Genomic DNA, 16778 nt, shown 5'->3' with positions numbered 1-16778 from the left:
TCGGCGGTTCACCTGACCATGACTGGAAAATATAGTGTCATTACTAACAAGGGAACATCCCCATCGCACCCCCCTCAGATTTAGTTATAAGTTGGCACAGTGGATAGGCCTTGAAAAACTGAACACAGATCGATCGAGAAAACAGGAAGAAGTTGTGTGGAACTATGAAAAAATAAGCAAAATATACAAACTGGGTCGTCCATGCGTAAGATAGGCAATATTAAGAGCACTGTAAGTCGAGGAGCTCCGTGGTACCGTGGTTAGCGTGAACAGCTGCGGAACGAGAGGTCCTTGGTTACCTCGATCGAAAATTTTAACTTTTTATTTTCAGTTTATGTGAAAAATTCTTATGTTTTCATCACTTTTTTTGGAGTGATTATTACATCCACAAGAAAACCTAAATCGGGCAAGGTAGAAGAAACTTTTCACCCATTCGCTAAGTGTACTAGTTAGGTGGGTCGACAACATATTCCTGTCATGCGACGCAAATGCTGTCACCAGTGTCGTATACAAAATATCAGACGTGTTTTCCTGTGGAGGAATCGGTTGACCTATGACCTTGCGATCAAATGTTTTCGGTTCCCATTGGAGGGGCACGTCCTTTCGTCAACTAATCACACGGTTTTGCAGTGCGGTCGCAAAACACAGACACTAAACTTATTACAGTGAACAGAGACGTCAATGAACGAACGGACAGATCATAACTTTGCGAAAATAAAGAAAGCAAAATTTTCAATGGAGGGCAGATTTGAACCAAGGACCTCTCGTTCCGCAGCTGTTCACGCTAACCACGTGACCACGGCGCTCCTCGCCTCATATTGCCCTTAATATTGCCTATGTTACGCATGGACGACCCAGTTTGTATATTTTGCTTATTTTTTCATAGTTCCACACAACTTCTTCCTGTTTTCTCGATTGATCTGTGTTCAGTTTTTCAAGGCCTATCCATTGTGCCAACTTATAACTAAATCTGAGGGGGGTGCGATGGGGATGTTCCCTTGTAAGCAAGATACATGATACATCTGGAGTATCCTTTCGTAATGCCTATGTACATAGGTTAAGACGATTTTCATAATCGTTCCCATGCAGCTCTTGATAGAGAGAGAGGTATTGGGGAAGGAACCTATGTTGATGTAGAACGTATAGAATTCTTGCCTCGCTCATACTACTTCCTCGTGTGATTGCGAGGGAGCTAACGTGCGGAAAAAGCGCAACAGCAGCAAGAGCATTAATTTCCTTCTCTTCTGTCGTCACCTGTTTCCTTCCGTTACGTGTTACACTACCACTTTCACCTAACTGGTTGAAGAGGCTGACAAATAATTGCCGAGATGGTTGACGGCTATTGAGATATCTCTCCGCATATATTTTGCAGGTACGAACTGCATTCTTCCTACACTCTCCATACACTATGAGCGTGTCGGCTTTCTGCATTGGTAAATCCAATCGTAAACTCACGACCTTCTGCTTGGACTGTCACACACTAAGTGACTAGCAAGTCGTAATGCACTCAGGGAAACACTGTAAGCAAACATAACATCTTATTTAGCATACGTCGATGAATGGCACAAACAACTTTGCACGATACTATATCTCGCAAACGACTCCCGTTAAACTACCGCAACTGATGTCACTGACATTTTAAATTACTCTACTTTTAGCCTGTTAATGTCAATAGGAATTGTTATATTGTATGTCTGTACAAAAATACACTTTCTAAGTATTATTACATCTGTTTCTTGGTTAAAAATAGGAGCGCCTGAAAATCCATTCTGTGAAAACAGCACATCAGCAGCACTTTCATTTCCGTAATATTTTAGGAGATTCACCATATACAAACACTTCAAAAAAAGTTTTGCATCACCTCGATTCCGAGAGTTCTGGAAACTGTACAGAAAATTGGAATAGAGATCAACATAAACATGGTTTTCGCCCTATTTATTGCTCATGAAAACCACTCAGTGCATGCTGTACCACCACAAGCGAGACCTTAAGAGGTGGTGGTCCAGACTGCTGTACACACCGATACCTCTAATAGCCAGTACCACGTCCTCTTGCATTGATGCATGCCTGTATTCGTCTACCCACAAGTTCATCAAGGCACTGTTGGTCCGGATTGTCCCACTCCTCAGCGGCGATTCTGCGTAGATCCCTGAGTGGTTGGAGGGTCACGTCGTCCATAAGCAGCCCTTTTAAATCCATTCCAGGCATGTTCGATAGGGTTCATGTCTGGAGAACATGCTGGCCACTCTAGTAGACCGATGACGTAATCCTGAAGAAAGTTATGTACAAGATGTGCACGATGGGAGCGCAAATTTTCGTCCATAAAGACGAATGACTCGCCAATATGCTGCCGATATGGTTGCACTGTCGGTCGAAGGACGGTATTCACGTCTCGTACAGCCGTTACGGCGCCTTCCATGACCACCACCGGCGTACGTCGGCCCCACATAATGCCACCCCAAAACAGCGGGGAACCTGCACCTTGCTGCACTCACTGCACAGTGTGTCTAAGGCGTTCAGCCTGACCGGGTTGCCTCCAAACACGTCTCCGAGGATCGCGCTGCATGATGTCGTGGTTGCAAAGATAGACCTCCCATGGACGTCTGGAGTGAAGTTGCGCATCATGCACCCTATTGCGCACAGTTTGAGTCGTAACACGACGTCCTGTGGCTGCACGAAAAGCATTATTGAACATGGTGGCCTTGCTCTCAGGGTTCCTCCGAGCAATAATCCATAGGGAGCAGTCATCCATTGCAGTAGTAGCCCTTGGGCGGCCTGAGCGAGATATATTATCGACTGTTCCTGTCGCTCTGTTTCTCCTCCATGTCCGAACAACATCGCCTTGGTTCACTCCGGGACGCCTGGACACTTCCCTTGTTGAGAGACCTTCCTGGCGCAAAGGAACACTTCGGACGCGATCGAACCGCGGTATTGACCGTCTACGCAGACATCACGAGCCGTATACCTCCTTCCTGGTGGAATGACTGGAACGTATCGGCTATCGGACACCCTCAGTCTAATACTAATAGGCGCTGCTCATGCATGGTTCTTTACATTTCTGGATGGGTTTAGTGACATCTCTGAACAGGCAAAGGGACTGTGGCTCTGACTCAATGTCCACAGTCAACGTCTATCTTCAGGAGTTCTGGGAACTGGGGTGATGCAAAACTTTTTTTGATGTGTGTATATGTAAACGGTCGGAGATATATCCGTTGGAACAATACACGTCAAATTTTTCATAATGACGTATTCTCCTTTTACGTTATTTAAGTATTTATGTACACCATATGGCTATTCAATAGGTATATAAAAACACGCGCGAATGTCACGTTGTGTCAAAATTTCAAAGCGTTGTCTGGAGGACTTTGGGAGACTTACGATTTTGTACAAACAAAGATTTACATCTAGATAAATAAAAATTTAAATGGCTCTGAGCACTATGGGACTCAACATCTTAGGTCATAAGTCCCCTAGAACTTAGAACTACTTAAACCTAACTAACCTAAGGACATCACACACACCCATGCCCGAGGCAGGATTCGAACCTGCGACCGTAGCAGTCCCGCGGTTCCAGACTGCAGCGCCAGAACCGCTAGACCACCGCGGCCGGCTAAAAATTTAAATGTTTGTTTTCTAAACCTTTAATATCCGTATAAGTTCTGCACTGATTGCTTTGAAACTTGCTGCATTCGAAAACGCGCTTATTTTGGTATACCTATTTTTGAATATACATACCATATAGCCGGCCGGTGTGGCCGAGCGGTTATAGGCGCGTCAGTCTGGAACTGCGCGACTGCTACGGTCGCAGGTTCAAATTCTGCCTCGGGCATGGGTGTGTGTGATGTACTTAGGTTGGTTAGGTTTAAGTAGTTCTAAGTTCTAGGGGACTGATGACCTCAGATGTTACGTCCCATAGTGCTCAGAGCCACTTGAACCATTTTTATACATAAGTTATGATAGTCAAACGTTGTTAGCAAACAGGAAAGTTATGGCTTATTGGCTTCTTAACAGAATACTACTAGAGAAGCTGAATATGCAGTCACAATAGCCAAGGCTAACGGTCAGAGGGAGAGGGGAAGAGGAGGTGAACAATGCGGTGGGAGAAAACGGGTATGGAAAGCTGTCAGGAGGAGATAGACGAGATGGACAGAGAGAGGGGCAGAAGAAGATGGGGGGAGAGAGGGGGAGAGAGGGAGAGAGAGAAAGGGAGAGAGAGAGAGAGAGAGAGAGAGAGAGAAATGTGAAGGTGGACATAGAAAAGGGGAGGAGGTCATGGACAGAGATAGGGTGAGAGAGAGGGGCAATATGAAATGGAGAGAGATGGGGGATGAGAAAATTGACTGAGTGAGGAGGGAGGTAGTGACGGACAGAGAGCGTGGGAGGGAGGGCGTGGAAAGAGAGAAGAGGAGGCAGGGATGGACAGAGTCAGGGGAGAGAAGGAGACTGTGACGTACATTCAGTTCCCATAGATATTAGAAACGTGTGCCTTCTTTTCCGTTTAAGCAGGCTGAGTCACAGCAACATATGGCCAGTAACAGTTAGTATTTAAATATTCGTATTAAACATTTTTGAATAGATTCGCTATCATTCTTTAAAATTATGTAAATTCATTTTTATTAATTCTTCAAAGACATATCAGTCATTATCATCTAGCTCTTTCATTTTATATGTAATCTCTGTGCTTTCTCGTTGTGCACAGTCTTGGCGGGAGGGTAGTTGTAAATGGACTGTCTGGGTGAATGAGTTACAATAAATAGGGATAACGTGTTTTTATAATAGCTGTGAAGGCAGAGGTACCTTTTATTAATAGTTCAGTGTGTGGAAATTTTAGTGAATATAGACGTCTTCAAAGTTCAGAAATTTTATTTCACTGAATAATGATAAGTAGCCACCTGCATAACACAAGCTTTTCACCAGTTAATGTTTCTACCTATCAGAAGAGGGATCTGAAACGAGTGTTATATCCCACACAAGACAATGAGGCCGTCAACGAAATAGCAAGATAAGTAATTTTTTATAACTGCAGACATGGATGAGAGATTCGATCAACTCAGTTAAAATAAATTATCAGTGACTATTTTGAAGACACAATATTGAACGTTAAGCGTTATCGACAGCTGTATACAGCAAGACAGTGTGCCAGGATTTCATTACCGATAAACTCGACCTGTGGGACGAGATGCGTGTAGTCCAGAGCCAAACAAACACGACTTTGTAGAGCTTAGCGCCGGTTTGTAGGGGAAGAGAGACTGAGCGCGTTGTTCGTGACATTTCGTCAGGTGTATGGCGGATGTTGGCACAAAGATACCGCACTGGGCTGTAGGTGCGTCTGTGTGTTTAAGCTCGGTGATAAAGTAAGCGAAGTGTGTGAATGAGTGAAGGCAGCCAGGATATCTTCCGGAAAAGTGACTGGTTTAGTAATAGAGAGGGGTCACAGATGCACATTTCATTCAGGATCAGAATGGAGCTTTACAATTTTTCACGCTTATACTGGCTGGTTCCTCTCTCGATTCTTTATACCATCGAGTTCTGCGGTGTGCCTCTACACCTTGTTGCAGTTTGTGGCCTTGTGAATAACATCGCATACACTCAAACTTCCTGGCAGATTAAAACTGCGTGCCGGACCGAAGCTCGAACCGGGGACCTTTGCCTTTCCCGGGCAAGTGCGCTTCTGGATTGCATACACCGGTAGGCGAACGAACGCCAGCATTATCTCACATTTCATCGGTTAATGTAAAGGGAAATATGTGTGGTGAGAGTGGTACTCGCTGAAATGGATTCTCAAACAACAAAAAAGATCGCGCGTCATTTACGTAACAACATCTCATTACTTGGAAAAAGTTGTCCATTTGTTTAACTGCTAATTATATAAAAAATCTGAAAATGTAGAACCGTAAGATATAAAGCTCACAGTCGAAACACGTTATCAAAAATACTGGACCCAAACCGAATTTATCGTTAATTCGGAGCAGAAATTCCTCTCGTAACTGTAATTTAAAATTTATCTCGTTCATTCGTTTTTATATTTTCACCGTTCTTTCAATTAATTCATCGTATTGCTTTTCTGAACGGCTGTTTTAATTTTTACCTTCATTTTCTGTATTACACAGTCTGTATAGAGCCAACACTTAAATCAAGTAAATGCAGTTTTAATATTAAATATAGTAATAAGACCAAAAAGAAAAACTAAACACAATTAAGAGAATACGCAGTATACAAAGTGTCGCCTTGCGACCTATATGAAAAATTCATTGCTCTCACCACAAATGCCAAAATATTCGTTACTTATTGCATTAGATATGAATTAACTACTAAATATACAGCCGAAAAATTGAAACAGCGGCAAACAAAATTTTACGGAAAAGCAGGGAAATTCTCCGCCACACAGAAATTTAATCACCGTGTTTCGGTAACATTTACCTGATAGTCTATATACAGGATATTTCAAAACGATGCACCCAATTCGACAAGACTATATCTTCTACATGAATGAAGATAGAAACTTGAGTTTTTACTTACGCATCGAAACTAAAAATTTACTTTGGCGCAAATGCTCAGTTTCCAGTTCAGATCCTGTAAGGATCCTCCTGGTACAATTAACTAATGGGTTCACTGTGCGGTGTGATCCTGGTCCAAAGTACTGTACTGCACGTCCCACATGTCAAAGCACTCGAATATGGCACCATCGGTATAAACACATCGGCTTTTATTTATTTGCTAGTCTTTTGGCTGGTTGGATGTGGCCAACCACGAATTCCTCCCCTGCGCTAACCTCTTCATCTCAGAGTAGCACTTGCAAACTGCATCCTCAATTATTTGTTGAATGTATTTCCGTCTCTGTCTTCCTCTGCAGTTTTCATCGTCTACAGCTCCCTCTAGTACGCTGGAAGTTATTGGCTGATGTCTTAACAAATATCTCATCACCTTTCCCTACTTCTTATCAGTATTTTCCGTATGTTCCTTTCTTCGCAAATTCTGTGGAGACTTTCTCACTTGAATACTTCTCTTACTTTGTTAGAACTTCAACGTAAGATATTACGAGCATGTTAATTACCAGATTGTAAAAATATTTGAAATTTTTAAAGTCTGTCTATCACACGAAACATTGAAAATCTTATATTTTTTGCTCCTGAAAACCGCTAGATACGCAACTTGCAACAGAAAATCTTCACCGTACAACTCTTTAGCCATGTAGTGGTACAGATAAGCTGCTTCAACGATGGCTCGGTGGTCAGCACAGCAGTGATCTCTCATTGCCGTATTGGCCCCAAAGATCGTCTAATTCCAGTCTGCGCAAAGATGCCGCTCTTGCTATGGGGCGTTGTACAGGGGTGGGCAGAATAAAGGAAACACTGAAAACAACACATTTCCGTGCCTAATAGTGTAGGAAAACCGTTGACATTCAAAACAGTCGTTTGGGAATGGATAAATACAGGTCCTGTACAATTTTCAAAGGAATCTTATTCGGATCTTCCTGCAAAATTGTGGTAAGTTCAAGTAATAGAGGTAGATAGCGGTCACTCATCATTCTATCCTAAGCAGACCACGAAGACTCAATAATACTGAGATCTGGCGAATGTGGTTACCAGGGGAGATGCGACAACTCATCCTCCTGCTTACAAAACCAGTCCTGGACGGCGCAACGTATCTGAACGGGGGCGCTGTCGTCTTAGAACACAGCATCGCCATTGGAGAACAAACACTGTACCGCGGGATCGATCTGATCAGCCAGAATGGCCGTTAATCCTTGGCAGTAGCCATGCGGTCAGTGCCGGGCGGCGTAGCCGCGCGGCCTAGGGCGTCTTGCCACGGTTCGCGCGGCTCCCCCCGTCGGAGGTTCGAGTCCTCCCTCGGGCATGGGTGCGTGTGTGTGTTGTCCTTAGCGTAAATTAAACTTACATCAAGTAGTGTGTAAGCCTAGGGACCTATGACCTCAGCAGTTAAGTCCCATAGGAACTTACCACAACCAATCATGTGGTCAGTGTGTAACACTTATATCGATTAGAAGTAGGTTTATGTTATGTAACTGTATATCTCCAATTATGGAGTGTGTATTCTTTGTTATTTAAAGTCATTGATTTGTGACCAGAAAACTCAGAGTTTTTTAATTATGTGAAAAATGATTTGTTAAAATAATAAATTTTTGTAATATATGTATGTTTATAAAAAAGACAATCTTTATTGAAAGCTGGTTCATGCTTAGGGCACTTGTACTTGTTGTATATAAAAGACGTAGTGAAGTTTCTCCGCAATGGAAGTGGCATGGCGCGAAGTAAAAAGTGGTTTTGGCGATCGAACTTGGCGGCTCCTTGGTGTGAACAGTAAGCAGTATGTGGGAGCCATAGCACGGTACACTTAAACAGTGTCAAGAGAGGCAATTGGAAGCTGCTTTGCAAAGGATTTGTGCCTTGGATGTGGATCTGGATATTATTTGGTAGTCTCTGCAAAAAGAAATGCCTCTAATATGTTGAAAATCCGACGCCAAGAAGAGATTTTATAGAGCATTCGAACATCAAAAGCCGTGAGTACAGTTAGCCGCCAAGTCGCTTGCCACCAAAACGTCGTCCTGCTTTACTAACTTCATACATCCAACTATATATATGGGCATGGCCAGTTAATTTGTGTGTGTGGTTCTAATAAAAATCCAAATGCTATACATCTGTGTCGAGAAACATATCATCTATCGTGATGACGAACCTACGCGGTGAACACTCCTAACTGCTGTTAAAACCGATTATCCTGTTTTAAATGAACAATTCTTGCATTCAGGTGTTTAAAAGTGTTTTTTTTTGTTTGTTTGTCAAATGTATAACGAGTAGCACAAGTGAAATGTAAAGCCACAAAAGCAAACTTAGATAAGATTTTGCTAAAGTACTCTTAGTTTACTGCAAAGTAAAGGTTTGCAGGAATACAGTGCCAGGTTGCATAAATGTTATTGTCTAAAATACCTGCTTCACAGGTGGTAAAAAAGAAAACTACGTTAAGCTCATTGCAAAAATAGTAGTGTTTTGATTTCTACCACGAACGGTTCCTTTTTCGAAGTTAATTGAGCTCGGTGTTGACTTTTTGTCCTGCAAAGTAAATTATGAACTACTCCAAGTGAAGTGAAGGATTAGCTTTGTTTGAATTAGTGTTTTTATTGAAATTACCATAGAGTTTAACTAGTGACACTATACTAGTTTATGGGCCCCCATCATATTCTCCACATATTAGAAAGATAATTGGACTATTACTGCTGCTAAGGAAAACTGATATATGTAGAGGAGTATAAACAGTGTATTGATGATATTATTTATCTTTACTTGTGTTTTTGCATGTCAGTTAAGATAGAAGCCCCTCATGTCCAGATTTAGTTCTGCGCATCATTCTGTAACATTTCAGTATTGGTTTAAATAATGATCTTGAGTGTAGTTGTTATTAATGTGAGCTTGATGCAAATTTTCCTTTCATAATTACTGGTGGGTGCGTTGTTGAGAATTGCTGCTCCACCAGCTCAAAGTACACTTTGTCAGTTTGTATCCTGTGCACTATTCAAAGGGAAATATCCACGAAAGTAACTGTAATAACCAATGTTCAGTTTTTTTTAAACATATATTAAAAATTAATATGCCTAATTGGGCTGGCGACCGTTCTCTTTTTCACTCACGTATGATTTTTACCACTTTCATTAACTCCCAAGGTTAAAGTCCGTTTAGTTTTTCTGGTAATTTCACCACAGTCAAAATTATAGTCCGATACCTTTATCCATTAGCCACACGCGCGGTCAAAATTCGAAATCCTCTCAGAGGGTAACGTTGGTTTGTTTCACGGTACGCCTGTGCATTACATGTGGCAAGTAGCGTTATAAGCGGAATGACAGAGGTGCCAAAAATCACCACCTAACACGTACCATGTTACACCCTTGGGACATAAACTCGGCCAGAAGCTGGAAACGGTGAGAAACACGTCTCATCCAACGACATAACTTTCTAGTAATGTTCCCTAGTCCAGGATTTATGCCTTTGGCATCGTGTTTTCCTGTTACGGGCATTTGCATCACTGATGAGTTGTATTTTCACCCTGCAGTTTCTTGCTTATGGAGCTCCCTTCTTGATTTTTTGTGATGACAGGGTTCGTGAGTGACTTCTGCAGTTGTTAACCTGTTATTTTTGCTCAGAACCTTCTTCAGTAACCGTTTGTCGCGATCACTCAGCACACACTTTCGACCATTTTGTGACTTTGATGCTTTTTCGTTTTCCCTGTATGTAGTAAAAAAAAAAAAAACATCTATACGATGCCCATTGAAACTGCGGTGTCACCGCCAGACACCACACTTGCTAGGTGGTAGCTTTAAATCGGCCGCGGTCCATTAGTACATGTCGGACCCGCGTGTCGCCACTGTCAGTAATTGCAGACCGAGCGCCACCACACGGCAGGTCTTGAGAGACTTACTAGCACTCGCCCCAGTTGTACGACGACTTTGCTAGCGACTACACTGACGAAGCCTTTCTCTCATTTGCCGAGAGATAGTTAGAATAGCCTTCAGCTAAGTCCATAGCTATGACCTAGCAAGGCGCCATTAACCATTTCTAGAGAGAGTCTCACTTGTATCATCAAGAATGCGTTCTTCCCACGCACAATTTGTGAATGGAACAGGGAAGGGGGGATCAGATAGTGGTACAATAAGTACCCTCCGCCACACACCGTAAGGTGGCTCGCGGAGTATAGATGTAGATGTAGATACAAATGATGGATTAAAGTTAACTATTCCAGCAGCTACGTACTTTCCTTTATAGCATTCATTACGTATCCTGTTTCAGACTTAACGCCAGCCGGCGTGAGTTGACGCGTGCCCTTTCGGCTTCCTCGCCTTGTGTCTAGACTGTCGTGTCTAGACACAACAGAAACATCAGACACTTCGGCTGTCTTGGTTACGGAAGTACCCATTATATGAGCACGAACAATTTCCCACGTTCGAAGTCACTTACCTCTGACATAACTACTCACAACTACACAAATCACTGTTCTGGGCACGACTGACACATGCAACGTATTGCGGACATTGCACGTGTCTGCCAGTGAGTGGTAAAATACAACAGCGCAACTTGCCGGCTTGGCTAGCGTTTCTGTTCGTGTCCGCATTTCTCGCAGTGTTTTCACGTTTCTGACCTACCACAGTAGGTCACTCCAAGTCATTGGAAGGGGAAACATATAGACGGAAATTTACGCCTACATGTTAATAAACGTAAATTTGAAACTCGGTAATGAGTCATCAGAGACCAAGGGTCCCTTATACCAAAATACCCATACATTCCTGAACAGACATTTTGACACTGGAATTCCGGTTAAGAATTTATATTCTGTAATTTAATGGATAACTGTTTGCTCACCCGCACCCTCTGACCGCTCCATTTGGTTAGCGCTCCCGTGGCAGCCTCAGGACTGTAGTATGGTTTCCAGTGGCCGTAGCTTCCCAAGGCGTACCAATCTTTCTCCGCTCTCTTCCACCGGTTTCTTCCTTCCTGCAGCACCTCTATAACGAATCCGCTGTACTTCGGGTCATCCAGCAGTTCGTCGCCAGGGAGCGAAAGGACAATCTCCATGCTGTCGCCTGTGAACGGGACGACGTGTTCCGTTCCGGACCTGCACAGAGCAAAAGAAGGTAGATGACGCCATCAACTCTATATATTATATGTTATTTTGAATCACTTTTCCTGATAATTGAATAACGTCTAGGAGATTCTCCAACGTGGAGCTGCAATATCGTAGGCATGACTGCAAAGCAATATGCCCCAGAGGTATCCACAACAGCGGTATCATAGCCGATTTATCAGCAAACTCTGACGCAGCCGTTGCGTAGGGATGGATCCCAAACGACTGTCCAAAATGAAGATCATCAGATGTAATGCTGTATTACTATGTAACTGCGTTATTCAGTTGGAGGATGCCTGCGAGGTGTCTTTGTGGGGATTGTGACTCTCGATGCTGGAAAGGCAATTTGCCTGCTTGAGCTGCGTAAGAGTTGTTTCAAGTCCAGCTATGTTAGGTTGACGCTTGCATCAGTGTCGTTCTTCAGTAACCTCCACTGGCCAATCATCTACTCAGCCCCAGAATCCGCTACCACGATGAAAATTTTTAAAGAGGTCCAACCCTCCAGTGATGGGCACATTTAGTTACCAGCCAACAGGTTTCTCAACCCACTTGGCAGTGTTTACGGGACCAATTCCAATGCCAGTACTCTAATTTTCCTGGGGTGCGTAAGGAAAACTAAGTTCTAATATCGTCTCTCATGGCAGTTCACTCGGTATATCCATAATTGATGAATCAGTCATAGAACTGGTGGGACATAACTATCTAGCACAGACGTGATGCCAGTTTACCTGCAATGGTGTCCACCTGCTTAGCTTGGTGGTAAAGTGCTCGCCTTCCAGGCAAGCGTGCCTGGGTTCGATTCCCGGCCGGGTTGGAGATTTTCTCCGCTTGGGGACTGAGTGTTGTGTTGTCCTCATCATTTCATCACCGGCACGCAAGTCGCCCAATGTGGCGTCGACTGAAATAAGGCATGCACTTGGCGGCCGAACTTCCCCACATGGGGCCTCTCGGCCAACGATGCCATACGCTCATTTCCACTTTTTTTTTTTTTTACCTGTAATGGGGACATTTTAAATGACAAAGAAATAAGTCAGTATTAAGTCTCGATCAATATACTTTCCCAGAGCACTAAGATGGGGAATGGTTTATTGGGACATCAGGAAACACACAGCCTCATTCACAACTGTCCCTCAAGCACTCTTAGGAGCAATCACACTCCGCTTCCTGCAAACTCCCTAGTTGCAGTCAACAAATCTGGTGTGGCTGGCACTCGAACAGAAGCCCTCCCCCAGTTCACACTACCACGCTTCCGAGTTACACAGTTATATCCAGGAGTGCAAGAACTCCGGTTAGGGCTCTGCACCAGGTAGTGCATCACAATATTTCTACAACTTCGATTAACCTGGCAATAACTGACTTTGTAACTAACGAGCTCTCATTCATATAATTAATTTAGTCATAATAACCTGGAACTATTTCGTGTTTTAACTAAGAAATATACAGGGTGTTTCAAAAATGACCGGTATATTTGAAACGGCAATAAAAACTAAACGAGCAGCGATAGAAATACACCGTTTGTTGCAATATGCTTGGGACAACAGTACATTTTCAGGCGGACAAACTTTCGAAATTACAGTAGTTACAATTTTCAACAACAGATGGCGCTGCAAGTGATGTGAAAGATATAGAAAACAACGCAGTCTGTGGGTGCGCCATTCTGTACGTCGTCTTTCTGCTGTAAGCGTGTGCTGTTCACAACGTGCAAGTGTGCTGTAGACAACATGGTTTATTCCTTAGAACAGAGGATTTTTCTGGTGTTGGAATTCCACCGCCTAGAACACAGTGTTGTTGCAACAAGACGAAGTTTTCAACGGAGGTTTAATGTAACCAAGGGACCGAAAAGCGATACAATAAAGGATCTGTTTGAAAAATTTCAACGGACTGGGAACGTGACGGATGAACGTGCTGGAAAGGTAGGGCGACCGCGTACGGCAACCACAGAGGGCAACGCGCAGCTAGTGCAGCAGGTGATCCGACAGCGGCTTCGGGTTTCCGTTCGCCGTGTTGCAGCTGCAGTCCAAATGACGCCAACGTCCACGTATCGTCTCATGCGCCAGAGTTTACACCTCTATCCATACAAAATTCAAACGCGGCAACCCCTCAGTGCCGCTACCATTGCTGCACGAGAGACATTCGCTAACGATATAGTGCACAGGATTGATGACGGCGATATGCATGTGGGCAGCATTTGGTTTACTGACGAAGCTTATTTTTACCTGGACGGCTTCGTCAATAAACAGAACTGGCGCATATGGGGAACCGAAAAGCCCCATGTTGCAGTCCCATTGTCCCTGCATCCTCAAAAAGTACTGGTCTGGGCCGCCATTTCTTCCAAAGGAATCATTGGCCCATTTTTCAGATCCGAAACGATTACTGCAGCACGCTATCTGGACATTCTTCGTGAATTTGTGGCGGTACAAACTGCCTTAGACGACACTGCGAACACCTCGTGGTTTATGCAAGATGGTGCCCGGCCACATCGCACGGCCGACGTCTTTAGTTTCCTGAATGAATATTTCGATGATCGTGTGATTGCTTTGGGCTATCCGAAACATACAGGAGGCGGCGTGGATTGGCCTCCCTATTCGCCAGACATGAACCCCTGTGACTTCTTTCTGTGGGGACACTTGAAAGACCAGGTGTACCGCCAGAATCCAGAAACAATTGAACAGCTGAAGCAGTACATCTCATCTGCATGTGAAGCCATTCCGCCAGACACGTTGTCAAAGGTTTCGGGTAATTTCATTCAGAGACTACGCCATATTATTGCTACGCATGGTGGATATGTGGAAAATATCGTACTATAGAGTTTCCCAGACCGCAGCGCCATCTGTTGTTGAAAATTGTAGCTCCTGTAATTTCGAAAGTTTGTCCGCCTGAAAATGTACTGTTGTCCCAAGCATATTGCAACAAACGGTGTATTTCTATCACTGATCGTTAAGTTTTTATTGCCGTTTCAAATATACCGGTCATTTTTGAAACACCCTGTACAATATACTCCCGACTTTTCGTATAGTATTATCCTGTTTCCCCCGCCGTTACCAAGGAGCTACCCTTAGCGTGGAGGTGTGCGCTGCTTTGGTTAACACTTGATATTTGTTGGAACCACTTGCCATTCCGTGTTGAATCCGATGAAACTGGAGATTAAAGTGATGCTTCTAGAAACTAGTCGGTGACAAGTGAACATGTAAATGTATAAAATAAATATTGGTACGTAAAGACAACTATCGCAAACTATCTTTTGTAGCACAACGTTGATCCATTGTCTAAGTGACTTCACCCAGCAGTGATCTTGAACTATCAGGTATGTCAAGAAAGAAGTTTCATTCGCAGTACTGTGAGAGAGTTCCAGGCACCGACTGACGGGTCGATGCACTGTTGCTAAACTGGTGCATGAGTCTTTATGACGGACAGATGTAACTCTGCCACCAGTAAATACAGTTTGAAACACCAAATGCAACACTCTTTGCGTCCAGCGCAATATTTTAAAATGAATGCAAGGAAACAGCGATCGCGTGCTCCCTAATTGGGCAGTTACAGTTAATTGTAACTTCCCTCGCGTAGTGGTCATCTACCAACTTTGATACTATTGGTATTGTTTAAGCTCTTTTTGGAATGTGATGTATCGAATGCTTAGTACCACGTCCCAGCAGACGTCACTGATCTTTATACTAGATGAACAGCAGGCAAAATGGTAAGGTGAGTCCAAATGTTGCCGTCTTTGGTCACCCTTGCTACCGACAGTGGGAACAGTAACCGTCAACTCGTGGTAACTAGTGAGCCCAAACCCGTGCCTTTTTTACAGCAATTCTCGCCTATCATTCCATCATTCTATCAATCCATTGTAGAACTATATTGAATCTAGAACGTACATATCTTTTGGGAAATACACCTGGAGAAGTCATCACTCCAAAAGTGCTCTATAATTAAAATGTGGATATAAATACCGATCAGCTGTAAACTCGGAAGAAATCTGGTGGACAGTACCTCAGAAGTAAATCGTATCATTATGAGCAATATGACGCGTCTTCCCCACCGACAAGTTTTTAATGAGGGTCCTAATTTCTAACCGAGAAGTGCTATTTATTACATAGTACTCACCCCAGTTCCCAGTTTTCTGTTAAAGAATGGTATATTCCACTAAACACCCCAGTCCCACGCATTCTGTCATTTATCACGATCTTACGTTCGAAAGCGTAACCTGTCATAACCAGGCCATATGGGCTTTTAGAAAGCAAGGATCTGGCACTAGGCAGTCCGTTAGGTACACTCCTCACAATTGCGTGTTCTAGATATTTTGTCCGTTTCTTCCTTACGTCAATTTTACAAGAGCCACTTTCTGCTCAAAGTCGAGTACTCGGTCTGAGTGTGTGTCAGCATGCAATCAGCCGACAATCAGTTCTCCAGTGGGTCGATAACTCCAGTGCTCAATTTACTGTGCAGAGTGGGCAATTCTAAAGTCTTGAGTACGTTGAAGACCGCGCGTGCGAGGAAACAAGGGGCGGCAGCTTCGTCTGCTAACTTTGGAACTTAACCAATTCTCGCCTAGGTTAGTCGTGTTCAATCAAGTTACTTTGCGCTTTTGTGTCTTCTGTATCTTTATCTCTTCTGTTTGCTTTGTCTCCGTGATGTATTCCGATGGTTGTACAAACAGCTGATATTTTTCCTACGAGCATTTTCCCACAAAAAGCACCAAATATATGAAATTAATAACTTACTTACGTTTCGCAGTTCTTGGACATAGAAAACCTCTACGTTATAAACAAATAAGAAAGTAAATAGATTAATAACATTTCTAATGAAAATTGTTTTAACGGTGGTTCGTGGTGTATGAGTGCAACGTATGAGTGGCCAAGTAAGTGGTCCCGACAGTCGGGATACCAGTTACTTTTGTCCTAGTTCATGAACCACGGGCAACGTATGAGTGGCCAAGTAAGTGGTCCCGTCAGTCGGGATACCAGTTACTTTGGAATAAGGCTGGGCATCTCGGACATATTCTGAGTCGTGGTCACCTTTGTGCTCATACGGCAAAGACTACCAAATCCACCGGTTAGTCCCTCAGCCGTTAGGGGTAAAACCCAATGGGACTCGGGGCAAGTAAGGCTAGCAAACTGCTTCCCTGGTACTTTAAATATGATGTGGCAACA

At 43.5% G+C, this 16778-nt stretch overlaps 1 long non-coding RNA gene across 1 annotated transcript in view; it reads right to left on the bottom strand.

Annotated features, from left to right (window-relative positions):
- LOC126191003 (uncharacterized) overlaps nt 1-16778 on the bottom strand; it is a 54641-nt gene that overhangs the window by 4035 nt on the left and 33828 nt on the right. Inside the window, exon 2 of the long non-coding RNA XR_007538309.1 lies at nt 11370-11622. This is a non-coding gene — a long non-coding RNA (uncharacterized LOC126191003). The remainder of the gene's footprint in view (nt 1-11369; nt 11623-16778) is intronic.

Source organism: Schistocerca cancellata, chromosome 6 (assembly GCF_023864275.1).
Source record: "Schistocerca cancellata isolate TAMUIC-IGC-003103 chromosome 6, iqSchCanc2.1, whole genome shotgun sequence".
Taxonomy (NCBI): Eukaryota; Metazoa; Arthropoda; class Insecta; order Orthoptera; family Acrididae; genus Schistocerca; species Schistocerca cancellata.
The sequence above is the reverse complement of the archived record's forward strand: the minus strand, read 5'-3'. Positions and strand labels throughout refer to the sequence as shown.